Source organism: Cherax quadricarinatus, chromosome 12 (genome assembly GCF_038502225.1).
Source record: "Cherax quadricarinatus isolate ZL_2023a chromosome 12, ASM3850222v1, whole genome shotgun sequence".
In the NCBI taxonomy this organism is placed as follows: Eukaryota; Metazoa; Arthropoda; class Malacostraca; order Decapoda; family Parastacidae; genus Cherax; species Cherax quadricarinatus.
In genome coordinates, this window is record NC_091303.1 from 30,126,002 (window position 1) to 30,143,204 (window position 17,203).

The window sequence follows — 17,203 nt, forward strand, 5'->3', positions numbered from 1 at the left end:
AAGTCTCGAACTAAGATTAAAATAACATAAATATAGCATTAGAACTGGACAAGATTCCAATGCTCTATTTATTCATGTAAGAGATTTTAACCATCCAATTGATTTTCAAAAAGTTGAGAAAGTTGTATCAAGCAAGTCCATGGTTGACAGAAATATAATTAAATCTTGCTTCATAAAAAGCAGTTTTGACAATAATATGAATATTTCATTTGGTTTATATGAATTAGAATTTAATAATACCTTGGACAAATAATAAATCTTAATTCTTGGGTAGAATAGTTTGTTTAAGGGTTGCGTGAAGGACCTGTCTAGTTTGGCCAGTGGGCCTGCTGCAGTATTCTCTTTCTTGTGAGTCGCGCATCAGGTGTTGCTTTGTTGTGGGGTGTGATGGTGAGGTGTGGTCTAGACCCTTCATATGCCATCCTTTGATGCATTACTTTTATTGTTCCTTGATAATGTGAGTAGTCACGAAAGCGCTTGGAATTTCAATATTCTTTCACAGTGGTTGTTTTGTATATTCTGAAATCACCTGTTTACTGTGATCTTATCGCAAATATATATATATATATATATATATATATATATATATATATATATATATATATATATATATATATATATATATATATATATATATATATATATATATATATATACATATATATATATATATATATATATATATATATATATATATATATATATATATATATATATATATATATATATATATGCAATAAGATCACAGTAAACAGTTGATTTCACAATATGCAAAACAACCACTGTGAAAGAATAGAGAAATTCCAAGTGCTTTCGTGACTACTCACATTATCAGGGAACTATTAAAGTAATGTGAGTAGTCACGAAAGCGCTTGTAATTTCTCTATTCTTTCACAGTGGTTGTTTTGCATATACTATATATGTATATATATATATATATATATATATATATATATATATATATATATATATATATATATATATATATATATATATATATATATATTTATATTTATATATATACTCACCACCGCTCAAGGCGACACCACAACAATAACAACAAACATGGCTGCCACCAGCCCATCCTCCTCTCTCTTCCCCGGATTCAACCTACCAAGTAGTCTCTCAGGTATGACCAACGATCCAGATACCCTAAAAACATGCATCTCCAACTTAGTTATTGAAAATATGAATCTTCGAGAGACGCTAACAAAACAAGACACCAGGATGACACAACTCGAGAACAAAATCCTCAGCCTTGAACAAAAGTTATCAACACCAGGAATGACTAACTGTGACAAGACCATCCAAGCAGTCATAGATAGCCATACCCAACAAATAATATCTCTTAATACAAAGGTTGAAGAAGCAGTAAAAGAATGGAAGAACAACTTAGATAACCAGTTCAGTGACTACTTTGCTCTCCAAGAAGATAAAACTGAGCAAGATAAACTATCGGACGCAGTAATAGTCAACAGTCCACTTTTTCCCAGTGATATGAACCAAACAAACAGTAAAGAAATTACTCTGCAGATCATAAAGGACCAAACAAGTGTTATTGTACCAGAGTCAGAAATAAAAGAAGCCTGGTTACTAGGATCCCATGGTAGAAAAAGTGTTATGCTTAGATTCCACTCACATGACAGAAAAAAAGACTTAATTATTGCATCTATTAAAGTAAAGAAAGAGGTATACATAAACGAGTGTCTTACCAAAAAACGTCAGAACCTCCTGTATAGAGTCAGAAAACTTAAGCGGGAGAATAATGACACAATACACCAATGCTTCACACGAGATGGGAAAATTCTTGTTAGGAAAACAAATGTAGGTCAACTGTACACAATCACGAACGAGAATGATCTATCACGATTTCTCAGGGATACTAATCTTACAGAGAATAACTAAATGTCCAACCTAAAAGCCTACGTAATGTAGTGTATGTTTTGCTCCATTATTGTTCAAATTTCATTGTACAATCTCTTAGTAATTAAATAATCAACTACCTCATTTTGTGATTTTACTAGTAAGCATAAGTCACCTTATGTAATTTTCTTATTTACTATTGTTTGCTTAAACATTAGCTGAATTGATACTTTCTCTGTCCATATTACTACCTCATTTTTTTTTTAAATACTATCAATTGATATTACTTACTAAAATTAATAATTATCATTTTTACTATAATTCCAATTTACTCTTAACATTTTTGACATTTAATAACCATTACTTGTCTAATTACCTTTACCTGTTTTAATACCACATTTACTATCTTAGAGTACTCTTAATTACCTTGTTCTGCCATATAACCTCTAGTATAACTACCAGTGCAATATTGAATGAAATAAACATTACTTTTTCACTTTTTTGCAATCATTATTACTTACTAAAATTTTATTAAACACCATATTTACTACCAGTCAATTTTACTTTTGTACATTAAACATTATTTTATACTTCCCATAACATTTTGTTGCCAAATTTTCAAGTTTGTATATTCAATTCCAACCTTTATATTATCCTTTGTACCTGTGTACCTGTGTACCTGTGTACCTGTGTACCTGTCTACCATCTTACTATCATATTATAACCAAGACATTACCCTTGTTATTTTTTACTATTATTCTTTTGGTACTATAATTTTGAATTATATTTTGTCAATTTAAATCTAGTTATACTCCTGATCTTGTCAACAACCTATACCAGACTCTAGTGCAATTGCAAGTACCATTTCAATTTGTATTTTTATATTATAAGTTTATATTATAATTCCTACTCTAAGATTGTTTTCATATCTTAGTGACTATATTGTGTGTGCAATTAGTGTATATTTCAATTATATTATTGTTCAAGGCCCTTAACTATCTTTTGCTAAATAGTACCAACTACCTCATATATTTTTTTTTCTACTTTTTTTATTCTTTTGCTACCTTAACTTGTATATTTTATCTTGTCAATTTAAATCTAGTTATACTCTAATTCTTGTAAACAACTTATATAACACCTTAGTGCAATTACAATTGAGAGTCTTGTGCCTTTTTTATACTATTAGATTAAAATCAGTTGTACTATAGTCAATACCAAATTCATTATATTAGACCATATTGCAATTACTAGTGAGAGACTGGTGCTATTTTTAATTTGTATTTTTATATTATTAGATTAAATCTAGTTGTACTATAGCTCATTCTAGCTCAAAACATAGACTCCACAAAAGTCATTATATTAGACCTTAGTGCAATTATTTGATTACCACTTTATTGTTCACCACAACTTATATTAGTCCCTTTTATATTATAATTTTATATTATAATTCTAACTTTAAAGAATTACCTTTAAAGTACTACCTACTATCATATTCCCAAGCTCCATTATTTGATCATCACTTTATTTGTTCACCACAAATTATTTTAGTCCATTTTATATTGTCTCCTTTATTTTAGCTTTAAAAAACTACCTTTGCTCATTATTTTTACATTCGTTAAATAATTCAGGTGCTATTTTTTTTAGCTTTAGAATATTTACTTTGGTTTATACTTAATTCTAACTATAGATTCACTACAAATCTTATGATTACAAGCATTGATCCTGATACCAACCTCTTATTTAATGACTTAAATGATTCAAACAGTTACTGTAATTACTACACAGCAGAACAATCAAAGGCACTTCTCAGAGCCAACAACAACATAACTATCTTTAACTACAATATCAGATCTTTAAGCAAGCATTACGATGACCTCCTAGCATTACTAAATTCCTTGCATGCCAATATGTCCATCATTACACTAACTGAAACCTGGCTAAAGCCTGATACTACAGATGTCTATGCCATTCCTGGTTACACAGCCATACACAACTGTAGGCCAGACCAACAAGGGGGTGGCACAGCTATATACTACTCAGACCAACTAGAATGTATCACTAATACTTGCACAAGGGATGAACATGGGGAATATATAATAGCTAAATTCAAATCCAAATACCTACAAAAACCTCTCACAGTGATAAACATCTACAGAGTTCCACAATCAAACATTAGCCAATTTAGTCAAAACCTAGGAAGTATGATAACTGATGCACGCATGAACAAAGATCACTTACTACTCTCAGGTGACTTCAGTATAAATCTCCTGCAAGACCAGGACCCACACGTTACTGAATTCACAAACACAATGAGTAACTGCATGTTGCTACCAACAGTAACAAAACCTACAAGAGTTACGGAGACTAGTGTTTCCCTACTTGACCACATCTGGACCAACACCATATCCCCTTTAAAATCAGGCATAATTACAGATAATACCACAGACCACTAACCTACTTTCCTCATAACAACTCTTGGTAAAATACCCCAAGACACTACTAAAGTCACCTTCAGACTTCACAATGAGGCAGCCATTAATAACTTCACAACAGCAGTAACAAACATTGACTGGCACACTGAGCTAGAAATCTATACAGATATTGACGAATGTTTTAATAATTTTCTAAAAAAGACCCAATATCTCTATAACAAGCACTGCCCTAAAAAAACTAAACAGATGACAGCTAAGAGACTGAATAGTCCCTGGCTAACACCCAGCATTCTCAAATCCATAAATACAAAACACCGATATGAAAAACAGTACAGAATGGGTCACATAACCAGAGACCAAACAAAACGTTACTCGTCAATCCTAACCAGCTTGATAAGAAGGGCAAAAAAATTGTATTATGAGAACACATTATCCAACTTACGAGGTGATATAAAAAAGACCTGGAAGACCCTATCAGAAATTCTGGGAACAAAAAAGATATCACTAAATAGCGAAATAAAATTAGCAAAATCAAATGAACCCCAACTCCCACCAACTGAAACAGCAAACAGACTCAATGATTTCTTCTCCACTATAGGACAAAACCTTGCCAATAAAATCCGAAGCTCAGATACCCCACCAAATGACTACCTCACTGGCAACTACCCGAACACACTGTTCCTAGCTCCGACTAACCCATACGAAGTCTCCCTTATTATCAACGCACTAAAAAACAAGGCAGGAGATTTAAATACCTTACCACCCTTTATATACAAAAAAGTGTCACAAGTACTATCACCAATCATTGCAACGCTCTTTAACAAATCCATTGAATCCTCCACCTTCCCTACAGTTCTCAAAATAGCAAGGGTCACCCCGATCCATAAAGGAGGAGACCAAACAGAGTTGAATAACTATAGGCCAATATCCAATTTACACCCTCTCTCAAAAATCTTCGAAAAATTAATTCATAAACGAATCTACTCCTACCTCATCTCCCAAAACATTCTCAACCCCTGCCAATTTGGATTCAGGCCTAATAAAAATACTAATGATGCTATTATACACATGCTAGAACATATATACACTGCAATAGAGAAAAAAGAAGTCCCACTGGGGATCTTCATTGACTTACGTAAAGCTTTTGATACAGTTGACCATGACTTGCTCCACGTAAAATTGTCACACTATGGTATTAGAGGGCACTCCCTCAACTACCTCAAGTCATACCTCAGCAACAGAAGCCAATATGTGTACGCAAATGGGGCAAGCTCTTCCGCTCAACCAATTACAGTTGGTGTCCCACAGGGAAGTGTCCTTGGCCCTCTTCTCTTTCTCCTATACATAAATGACCTACCAAATGCTTCGCAATTACTCAAACCCACACTTTTTGCAGATGACACTACATACGTCTTCTCTCACCCGAGCCCAGTCACGCTAGCCAATACTGTAAACACCGAATTACAGAAAATATCTACCTGGATGAGGACTAACAAATTTACACTAAACATTGACAAAACCTACTTCATTCAGTTTGGTAACAGAGCTACAGATGTACCTCTTAACATAACGATAAACAGATCACCTATCACAAAGCTAACAGAGGGAAAATTCTTAGGAATCCACCTTGATAATAGACTCAAATTTCATACACATATACAACAAATTTCTAAGAAAATTTCCAAGACTGTAGGCATACTATCGAAGATACGGTACTATGTTCCACAGTCAGCCCTCCTGGCCCTTTATCACTCTCTTATTTACCCCTATCTCACCTATGGAATTTGTGCATGGGGCTCAACAACAAGTAACCATCTCAGACCACTAATTACCCAACAAAAGGCTGCAGTTAGAATGATAACAAATTCTCACTACAGGCAGCACACTCCACCAATATTCAAAACACTCAACCTACTCACCATACAAAACATCCATACTTATTATTGCACCTATTACATACATAGAACACTTAACTCTGATATTAACCCTCCCCTCAAACATCTCCTTGCCAACCTCAACAGAACACATGACCATAACACAAGGCACAGATCACTCTTTGATGTTCCTCGTGTCCATCTCACGCTATGCAAAAACTCAATGCACATAAAAGGCCCTAAAATCTGGAATTCATTACCTGTAAATATAAAAGAAACACTACCTGTTTATAAATTCAAGTCTCTTCTCAAAGATCACTTACTCACTCAAAACCAAATAAATACTGAATAACTGAACCTTATAAATTGTATATCCTAAATGTTACTCGCAATTATATCACACAAATGTTAAACCTAGGACCCAATCTAACTTTGTTATTTTTTTAAATACACTACCTAACAGAATACTCCATTCTACTGAATGTACAGCAATGCATGCAACCATATGACCTGTCTTTGTAATACTCATTTGTGCTTTATAGTTATCTGTTTACAATAATGTTTTATCACTGATTTCATCATTGCTTAGTTAATCTTAAGTTAATTTTAAGCCAGCCCGTAATGCTATGCATATAAGTGGCTTTGGCATGCTGCTCTTACCTGTATTTTTTTGTACCTCTGTATGTATGCTAAAATTACTAAATAAATAAATATATAAACAGAACTGTGGCTTGGCCAGGACTCGATCCTGCGTTTCTGTGCCCAGCCCTTTGTGAACTGAACAAAGTACTCATCACTCTATCCATTGGACCACCATCCTGAAACACCAGGCGTCCAGCAGTACTGAGCGTGTTATCCTGATGCAAGGACATTCGTAGTCATGGAACCTCAGAGGCTAATTTTAACCTCATCCTGTTTGGTGTACCAACCTTCACGAGCAATCTAAATGTCAATGAAATCACTAAACAAGTTAATTTGAATCATTAACAGAACTGCGGCTTGGCCAGGACTCGATCCTGTTACCCCATGCCCAGCCCTGTGTATAATGAACAAAGTACTCATCACTCTATCCATTCGACCACCATCCTCGTGAGGCTCGTGTCATCATGGAACATGGAGCCATAATATTGCCTGAGAAGCTGTTACCAATATGTCAAGAATCAACGTCAGCATCTCATTAAACGAGTTGAAACCTGATGCTATCAATACCCTTCTCCTAGTGTCACTCCTGACCCTGGCTTGCGCTGTGGTCAGACGTGCAATGGTCTATCAACAAGAAGTATGTTTTGTTGTCCCACCAGTCCCCTGAGTTCCACCTGTTTAACTAGCGTAGTGCACTGCTGTCTTACACGTGATGCCATACTGTACTCCCACTATAGACATACCGTCTTATCATCTTGCAGTGCCCCCCGACATAGACACAGCTTGTTGTGTCTCAGTCAGACACCCTGACTGAGGCACAATAATCATAGACACACTTTGTTTCTCAGTCACAGACACACTATCTTGCTGTGTCTCAGTAATAGACACTGTTATTGTCTCAAACATACAATCTTTCTTGTTGTGCCTCATCTATAGATGTTCAGAATTTTTCTCAAAACCCCAACGAGTGACGCAAAATGATGAAAGTAACGCCCCCTGGAGTAAGAGATGCCCCTCTGGGGCAGACGTCCCCTGTTAAGGAGGCTATAATCTCTCTTCCGACCTCTGGAGATGAGGATTGAATGTACGACAAACAACACCTCACCTTCACGTGTCCATTACCAAGCAAGATTGCAAATTGAACATAGATCATATACGTACGTCACGGCGTCACAAGAAAACCTCTATTCGATTGTACATCGTGTGTTAGTCTGTGGGAACTGCTGTTTCCCCACACCATTAAAAATTCTAGATTTTTTGCCTCGAATGTGTTGATACATTTAGGGGAATTTTTTCCTCCAGCTCTCATCTAGAAGTCAAGGAAACAGTAATCTTTGATTGTAGCCAGTCGCAAACACTGGTACCCAACATCTGTAGACCATATGTCAGCAGAACATCCCTTGAAGGGAGGGTGCAGAGGCTGGTAGGGAGAGTGCAGCGAGTCCTCGGCGGGATAATATGTGACGAACCGGGCGGTGTCCAGACTGGACACCCGTGCCACCTTTCGTTGAAATGTAGAAATATTTCGCGGCCGTGTGTTTCCCGTGTCGTGCACTGACAATCTCCAGGAAGAACTCTCCTTTGCGCACTAGCACCAGACATCCTTCCTGCCGTGAATTGTTACAGATCTGTGTACCTGTACCTGCCTGACGTCAGGCTACGTGTGTCAAGAAGAGACTCGACAGTCGAGAACAAGATTGCTTTGATGAGTGAACACGCGTGTGTATGGTGGCCAGCTGGCCAGCCGGTCATTCCACGCGGAAATATTCATGGCCAACGTCGCGTGCGTGTTTCGCCAGCATTCGGGCGATGCTGAGCAGACGACGAAGAGGCTTCGAGCATCTCATCATTTCACCTCTGCAATCAAGCCACCGTGTGCGATGTCATTGGGGTCGGATACATATTCCCCGGTAAGTCCCTATCATGGTCCTTTCGTTAGCCATACAGCTGTAGCCAGGTAATATTTCGCCACGACATTGCATGTGTCAAACATGAAACGGTGGCATATGCAGTCTGGTAGGTACTTCAACGGCGGTGCGAAGGTAGAACCCTCGGGGAAGGCTGCGAGTGGACCTGAGTCGTCAGCATCAAAAGATAAGTGCAGTCCCTTTGTGGTTCTTTATTACTACAATTATATATACTCGTCTTACTCAAAATCCCATACAATAGACACTCTTGTTGTACTTCAGCCATAGATACTCTTTCCTGTGGTGTCGCAGTCAAAGACACTCTTTTAGTGTCTCACAGACACTCTTGTCGTGTCTCAGTCATGCACACACTTTCTTGTTGTGTCTCAGTCATAGACACGCTTTCTCGTAGTGTCTCATACACACTCTTTCTTGTTGTGTCTCATAGACACTTTCTTGTTGTGTCTCAGTCATAGACACTTTCTTGTTGTGTCTTATAGACACTCTTGTTGTGTCTCAGTCATAGACACTCACTTGTTGTCTCAGTCATAGACACTCTCTCTTGTGTCTCAGTCACTGATACTCTTTCTTATTGTGTCTCATAGACACTTTCTTGTTGTATCTCAGTCATAGACACTTTCTTGTTGTGGCTCAGTCATAGACACTTTCTTGTTGTGTCTCAGTCATAGACACTTTCTTTTTGTGTCTCAGTCACAGACACTTTCTTGTTGTGTCTCAGTCACAGACACTTTCTTGTTGTGTCTCAGTCACAGACACTTTGTTGTTGTGTCTCAGTCACAGGCACTTTCTTGTTGTGTCTCAGTCACAGGCACTTTCTTGTTGTGTCTCAGTCACAGGCACTTTCTTGTTGTGCCTCGGCTATGGAAACGCCAGTGTTTTTTGTTCTAGACGATACTGGAAGACCTGCACTGTTAAGAAGTGGGATGAGGGTATTAGGGAGAGTTAGAGAGGTGGAGGGGTTAGAGATGGGAGGGGGGATGGATAGGGAGGGGGATGGCGAAAGAAGGGGATTGCGAGGGGAAGGGCGCTCAGCGGGTTACCCGTCCCAAAGCCCTGTTGGGCAGTTGTGTTGCCACATCTCTATCTTAAACCTTGATCGTAAATTATATATTTTAAGTTCCTAGTAAGTTTATTGTCTAGCATATGACAGTTAACTTTGACTAAGAATATAGGCATGAACAGTATTTCGTACAGCCATTGTCGTACCGCTGTAGGCTCACAACTTGTCCCATAGCTCGGTTGGTAGAGCACTCACCTCACACATTGAGGTCTGTGGTTTGATCCCCGGTACAGATGGAAACACTGGGACGTGTTTCCGTAAGACACCTGCTGTTCCTGTTCACTTAGCAGTACATAAGTACCTGAGTGTTAGCCGACTGTTGTGGGTCGCATCCTGGGGACAAAATTAATCTAACTGTCCTAAATACTCTGCATAACAAAAAGTTTTCTATATAGTATATCAATGATGTCATTTAGGTCTATATAAGTTGTATCATGTACTGGTAGAAATATTATAGATGCCAGTATGCTAGATTAGATTTTAGATTTTGCCACCGAAGTGGCTAGTTTATTGTGCACCCCATATCCATCCTGTGGACGGTAGCGCGAGAGCATATGGATACACAAAAGGCCTAGGAACTAGGCCCCAAAGGGTTAACAGGAATACATATGGATTTATATCTACATATCTATAGTTCACTTATCTGTTGCAAGCAAATTTAGGAAATTTGCTTAGTATATCTGGTATCTTATTTTCATTAATAAGATATCTTGACATGTCACATAGGTTATTATACTGTCTGTCTCTGTATTCCTCAATAAGTGGACAATTAAGCACATAGTGTTCAAGAGAGTGACCATATGCCTGATCACATAATTTACATTTAGTTTGATCATCATCTGTGTGTCTCCCAAACTGCCAGAAGTACTTGTAACCAAGCCTAAGCCTGGCCACTACAACATCAGTCAGTCTGTTCATATTGCAAGTTGCTCCATAAACATACTTATCTACGTTCATGTTATCATAGTGGGTTATAGATCTACTCAGGCTTCTAACTGCATCCCTATAACAATCATTTTCATTATTTACTTCTCTCCTAATATTATTCCAGTATGCTAGAGGTGTTGAATATCAGTAACACTCACACTCACCATTCTTAGGCAGCCGGCGGCCTGTTGTTATCTAGAATATAACGAGGATGATAAATCCGGAATTATTTACAGTGTCTCTAAATTCAGCAGTGTAGACTCAGTGGCTCAAGTAATCAGTTGTGGTAAGAGTCCTCTTACAGACGTTGGACATTTATATACCAAGAGGTCTCAGAACTTTGAGAGTTTTTGGATTCCATAGTGACTGATGTCTGACATGTTGAGAGTTCTTAAAATATTAATGTGACTCTCTGGTGCTCACATCACCAAAGACACACATCATGGTGTTCAACGACCCATTAACTAGACTAGGGGTAGACAATCTAAATCAATTGTCTATGACCGAGACCCAAAATTTAGTCATTTCAAAAATATCTAATATTACTCAAACACCACAAGACTTCGAAAAGGCAATTAATGACATGCCCATGCACTCTGCCCCAGACCCGGACTCGTGGAACTCCGTGTTCATCAAGAACTGCAAGAAGCCCCTGTCGCATGCCTTCAGCATTCTATGGAGAGGGAGCATGGACACAGGGGTCATCTCACACTCACTAAAAACAACAGACATAGCCCCACTCCACAAAGGTAGCAGTAAAGTAGTTGCAAAGAACTACAGACCGATAGAGCTGACGTTCCATAAAAATCTTTGAAAGGGTTCTAAGAAGCAAGATCGCCAACCACCTACATATCTATCAGTTACACAACCCGGGGCAACACGGATTTAGAGCAGGCCGCTCCTGTCTGTCCCAGCTACTGGACCACTATGACAAGGTCCTGGATGCTATAAAGGATAAACATAATGCAGTTGTAGTATACAAAGACTTTGCGAAAGCCTTCAACAACTGTGACCATGGTGTAATAGCGCACAAAATGCGTGATAAAGGAATAACAGGAAAAGTTGGTATATGGATCTTTAACTTTCTAACAAATAGAGCACAGAGTAATAATAAACAGAGTAAAGTCTGAGGCAGCTACAGTCAAAAGCTCTGTTCCACAAGGCACAGTACTTGCTCCCATCCTGTTCCTCATCCTCATATCTGACATGGCAAATGTTTTGTTAGTGGGATGGATTGTAAAGGACCTGCCTAGTATGAGCCAACAGGCCTGCTGCAGTGTTCCTCCTTTATGTTCTTATGTTCTTAAAGACAGAGATATTATGAAAAATAATTTCCCAAAATTATATTGTATATTTTTTATAATGTAAGTATATATGATTAATGCATTACTGTTGAAGAGGAGAACCAACAGAGAAGCTGCGCATGCGCCGGGGGAGAGAAGCGAGGCGGGAGTGTTTTGAATGCGGCTTTAACAGGCTGGTCAAAAATGGGACCAGGAAATTGGCGTCCACGGCGGCCTAAGGATTAATATAGGCCTCACTTCGTAATAGAAAGTGTTATAACTGTTCCTGGAAGAGTGAGGGAACATGATTTACGGGACCACTGTAATAAAGTGGTAAAATTAGTGAATAGTGGTAGACACCTGGGGGAAATGGCGCGACGCCATGCAGTGTTCAGGGGAAAATACCCGTGATTCAATCATCACTCATCGGTCTCAAATCTTAATGTATCGACTTCTAATGTGTGCAAAATTAATGAGACGTTAAGTCGTATTGTGAACTGTGAGGTAATCGGTGATAATAACACTTAGTTAAGAGAATACGTGAAGTGAAATGAGTCGCCGTTCTCCGAGTGAACACATGTAAGTGTGCGAGGGACAGGGAGTTTTATGGAGTCACGGCTCCTAAATCAGGACAAACCAATGGATACTAGAAAAATGACCGGATGGATAATGAGAACCTTCAAAACTAGGGATGCAAAGCCCATGATGACACTCTTCAGGTCGCTTGTTCTATCTAGGCTGGAATATTGCTGCACACTAACACCACCTTTCAAGGCAGGTGAAATTGCTGAACTAGAAAATGTACAGAGAACCTTCACGGCGCGCATAACGGAGATAAAACATCTCAATTACTGGGAACGCTTGAAGTTCCTGAACCTGTACTCCCAGGAATGCAGGCGGGAGAGATACATGATTATATACACCTGGAAAATCCTTGAGGGACTAGTACCAAACTTGCACATGAAAATCACTCCTTACGAAAGCAAAAGACTCGGCAGACGATGCAACATCCCCCGAATGAAGAGCAGGGGTGTCACTAGCACGTTAAGAGACAACGCAATAAGTGTCAGGAGCCCAAGGCTGTTCAACTGCCTCCCAGCATAAATAAGGGGGATTACCAATAGACCCTTGGCTGTCTTCAACCAGGCACTGGACAAGCACCTAAAGTCGGTACCTGACCAGCCTTGCAGCCAGCAGTAACAGCCTGGTTAATCAGGACCTGATCCACCATGAGGCCTGGTCACAGACCGGGCCGAGGGGGCGTTGACCCTCTGAACTCTCTCCAGGTAAACTCCAGGTAAACTTCATCCTGCTGGAAGACGAACCATATCGGTTTAGCCGGACATCGGTATCGGAGGAGGAAATAAGACAGACAAGGAATGCGACCTCCTCACCCACGGTTAAGTGACCTTTCTAGTTATTGTAGACTGATACTGGCCAGTTAGGTATGTTATAATGGGACAGGTGGGTGCTACAACGTCCTCCAGTGACCACCAGAGAAAATCTGGTAAGTGGTGGTATTATACAAGTGTTTTCCCTGATGGATATGTGTGTGTATCCCACCCCACCTTTTCCTTCAGTCAGTCTAATATAATCCATACAGTCTACAACTAATTAGTAGCTCCGTACTTGTAGGTGCTGTCCACTTCTATACTGGTCTAGGATAGATATGGGTAAGATTTGAGAGGTCGAAGGGGCCACTTGTAGCGGCGAAGGGTGGCTTAAGTTTTCTCACACACCTGCACGGGGTGACTACTGTAAACAATGTATGGGTGTCGCCTCCCAATGAGATTTCTTGTATGAATATAAGAGGTTCATACAGGTAAACCCTTATAAATTTTCCATAGATATAATCCACAGCTCGGTGTCTTCTTTTGAGGATGACACCGCACTGCCATGACAGTGTCCTCCATCGAAGACACTGCAAAACTCCAAACGGACATCAACTAAATAATAATAATATACAATATTAATATCTTTATATACTACAATTACATGTACAAGGTATACAGTATTAGCTGACATCAGTGACATACTACTATATAGAAATCCCCTTGTTATGCTGAGCATTTCGGGCAAATTAGGGCAGTGTCCCAGGATGCGACCCACACCGGTCGACTAACACTCAGGTACCCATTTTCCTGAGGGGTGAACATAGACAACCGGCGTAAAGAAACACGGCCAGTGTTTCTACCCTGGCTGGGAATCGAACCCAGACCCTCGCTGTATGAAGCGAAAGCTTTCTTCACCAGGCCACCAGAACCCATAAATCTTTAAATGGGCCGCAGAAAACAGTATGAAGTTCAACGAAATTTCAACTAGTCAGATATGGAAAACTTGAGGAAATTAAAATTGTATCAGAGTATACAACAAATTTTCACTGCACAATAGAGCAAAACCTAATGTGAAGGACCTAGGAGTGATAATGTCAGAGGATCTCATCTTCAAAGACCACAACAATGTATCTACCTCATCTCCCAAAAAAGTGATAGGATGGATAATGAGAACCTTCAAAACTAGAGATGCCAAGCCCATGATGATCGTCTTCAAATCGCTTGTTTTCTTTAGGCTGGAATACTGCTGTACACTACCCGCCCCTTTCAAGGCTGGCGAAACTGCTGACCTGGAGAGTGTACAGAGAACTTTAACGGCACACATAAGTACGATAAAGCACCTAAATTACTGGGAAAGGTTGAAGTACTCCCTGGAATGCACGAGAGAAATATACATGATAATATACACTTGGAAAGTCTTAGAAGAATTAGTACCAAATTTGCACACGAAAATCACTCCCTACGAAAACAAGATTGGGCAGGAGATGCAACATTTCCCCGATGAAAAGCAGAGGTGCCACATATATACTAAGAGACAACACAGTAAGTGTCAGGGGCCCAAGACTGTCTAACTGTCTCCCATCAAACATCCCACAATAGACCTCTGGCTGTCTTCAAGAAGGGGCTGGACAGGCACCTAAAGTCAGTACCTGATCAGCCGGGCTGTGGTTATGTCGGTTTATGTGCGGCCAGCAGTAACAGCCTTGTTGGTCAGACCTTGATTAACCACGAGGCCTGGTCTCAGACAAGGCCGCAGGGACGCTGACCCCCGAAACCCTTTCCGGGTATGCTCCATTTATGGTGTGTACCGTAAAGCACAAAACTGAAGACTGCCAGCCCAGGGCTTTCAAAGCCACAACCCACCCTAAACACCGGCAATACCCTGGGGCAACGGTGCCAAATTCTAGCATTCGGCAACGTTGTCCCCGGGTATGTTATCATTTGGCAACGTTGCCCCAGGGTATTGTCGGTGTTTAGGGAGGGTTGTGGCTTTGAAGGCCCTGAGCTGGCAGTCATCAATTTTTTGCTATAAAGTACACACTATGACGCGTGTCTTTGGTGATGTGAGCTCCGGAGAGTCAGATTAATATATTCCCTGGCCTCTAATGCAACATGTTCTCCGAATGTTTATTCAGTGATGTGTGTGAGAGAGTACCGAGACTTATTTAAGTGTTATTAGTGGATTTTCTAGACATAATCAGCGGTCTACAATTTCGGAAGTGGACTCTGACTTCGGGGAGTTTACCAAAGCATTGATTAAGCAGGGTGTTAGCTATAATGACTGAAGACATCCAGATACAATGGATGATCATCATATAGCAAGATATAAGTAAATAGTAAATGTGCCCTTCTCTGATCTTTCCACGATTTCAAGACCACGAAACCTTCTGATAGAATTAATACACTTCAGCGATCAAGTAAAAGTTCTCTCTATACCTTATTTATGAGGTAGATTGCAATTCATAATCTTGTGCAAAGCAGATAGGGACCAGAATGATGTAACACTGGTATAGGACAAATGGGGTGAGTAATAAATTTTGAATTGGTCAAGTGTCATATTCCACACACACTTTAATTTTAATTCAGTGACCAATTACGCTGGAACATTCAGCCTGATAATGAGCCAGGAACCATGTGTCATCAAGGACATCAAAGTGGTAAGTATTCAAGTAGGCGTCTGTAAGAGAAAAGTTCATTAGATAGGAGTGGTTGTTGGGCAGTATGCTTGTTCTGTAAGGTGTGTGCATCGGTACCACTGCTCCCCCCCTCCTCCCCGTTTTCTCCAACCGGTGAGAGTTAACGTGTGTCCCTCCGACCAGTTGACAGTCACTTGACTTTCGGCTCCCATCAAGTAAGTGTCAAATCCACTCCTGTTTCATAATATATTTTGTGTTTTGTTTACTATGGTTTAAACAAAAACTTCACACTTGTTTAGGTTTAAATTCTGCTAATTCAACCTGACCTAGTTTGGACTTACGTAAAGTAATCATATTTGTCCTCGCCATTGCTTTCAAAAGTAGTAAACCTATCATGTGAGTGATTTCTCGAATGGTGTGTAATTTTCTGTTTTGATAGAGAGCACAACTTTGTAGTACCCACAGTCATTGGCCAGGCTTCAAACACCTTTTATTGTACAGCAATGAACATTAAAATGGTATAAAATACCGACAGGTTGTTAGGTAAGACACATATGCAACAGTTAGGTATCTTTATTATGAAACGTTTCGCCTACACAGTAGGCTTCTTCAGTCAAGTACAGAAAAGTTGATAGAAGCAGAAGATACTTGAAGACGATGTAATCAGTCCATCACCCTTAAAGTTTTGAGGTGGTCAGTCCCTCAGTCTGGAGAAGATCATTGTTCCATAGTATGAAACAATATGGAGAAGAAGTGACAGGATGGAGCTTTTATAGCGCCAAGAGGTGAGACGTAGGCCACTAGGAGAGGTAAGAACTCAGATGTTGAAAGGTCAGGTCCCTCTCAAATCCAGCCCCTCTCACTAGTGGAAGTGGTACAGACCTGCAATCAACTTCGACAACTTCCACTAGTGAGAGGGGCTGGATTTGAGAGGGACCTGACCTTTCAACATCTGAGTTCTTACCTCTCCTAGTGGCCTACGTCTCACCTCTTGGCGCTATAAAAGCTCCATCCTGTCACTTCTTCTCCATATTGTTTCATACTATGGAACAATGATCTTCTCCAGACTGAGGGACTGACCACCTCAAAACTTTAAGGGTGATGGACTGATTACATCGTCTTCAAGTATCTTCTGCTTCTATCAACTTTTCTGTACTTGACTGAAGAAGCCTACTGTGTAGGCGAAACGTTTCATAATAAAGATACCTAACTGTTGCATATGTG

At 39.5% G+C, this 17,203-nt stretch overlaps 1 protein-coding gene across 1 annotated transcript in view; it reads right to left on the reverse strand.

Moving 5' to 3' along the window:
- LOC128686615 (uncharacterized) overlaps positions 1-17,203 on the reverse strand; it is a 212,043-nt gene that overhangs the window by 98,887 nt on the left and 95,953 nt on the right. The window lies entirely within an intron of this gene.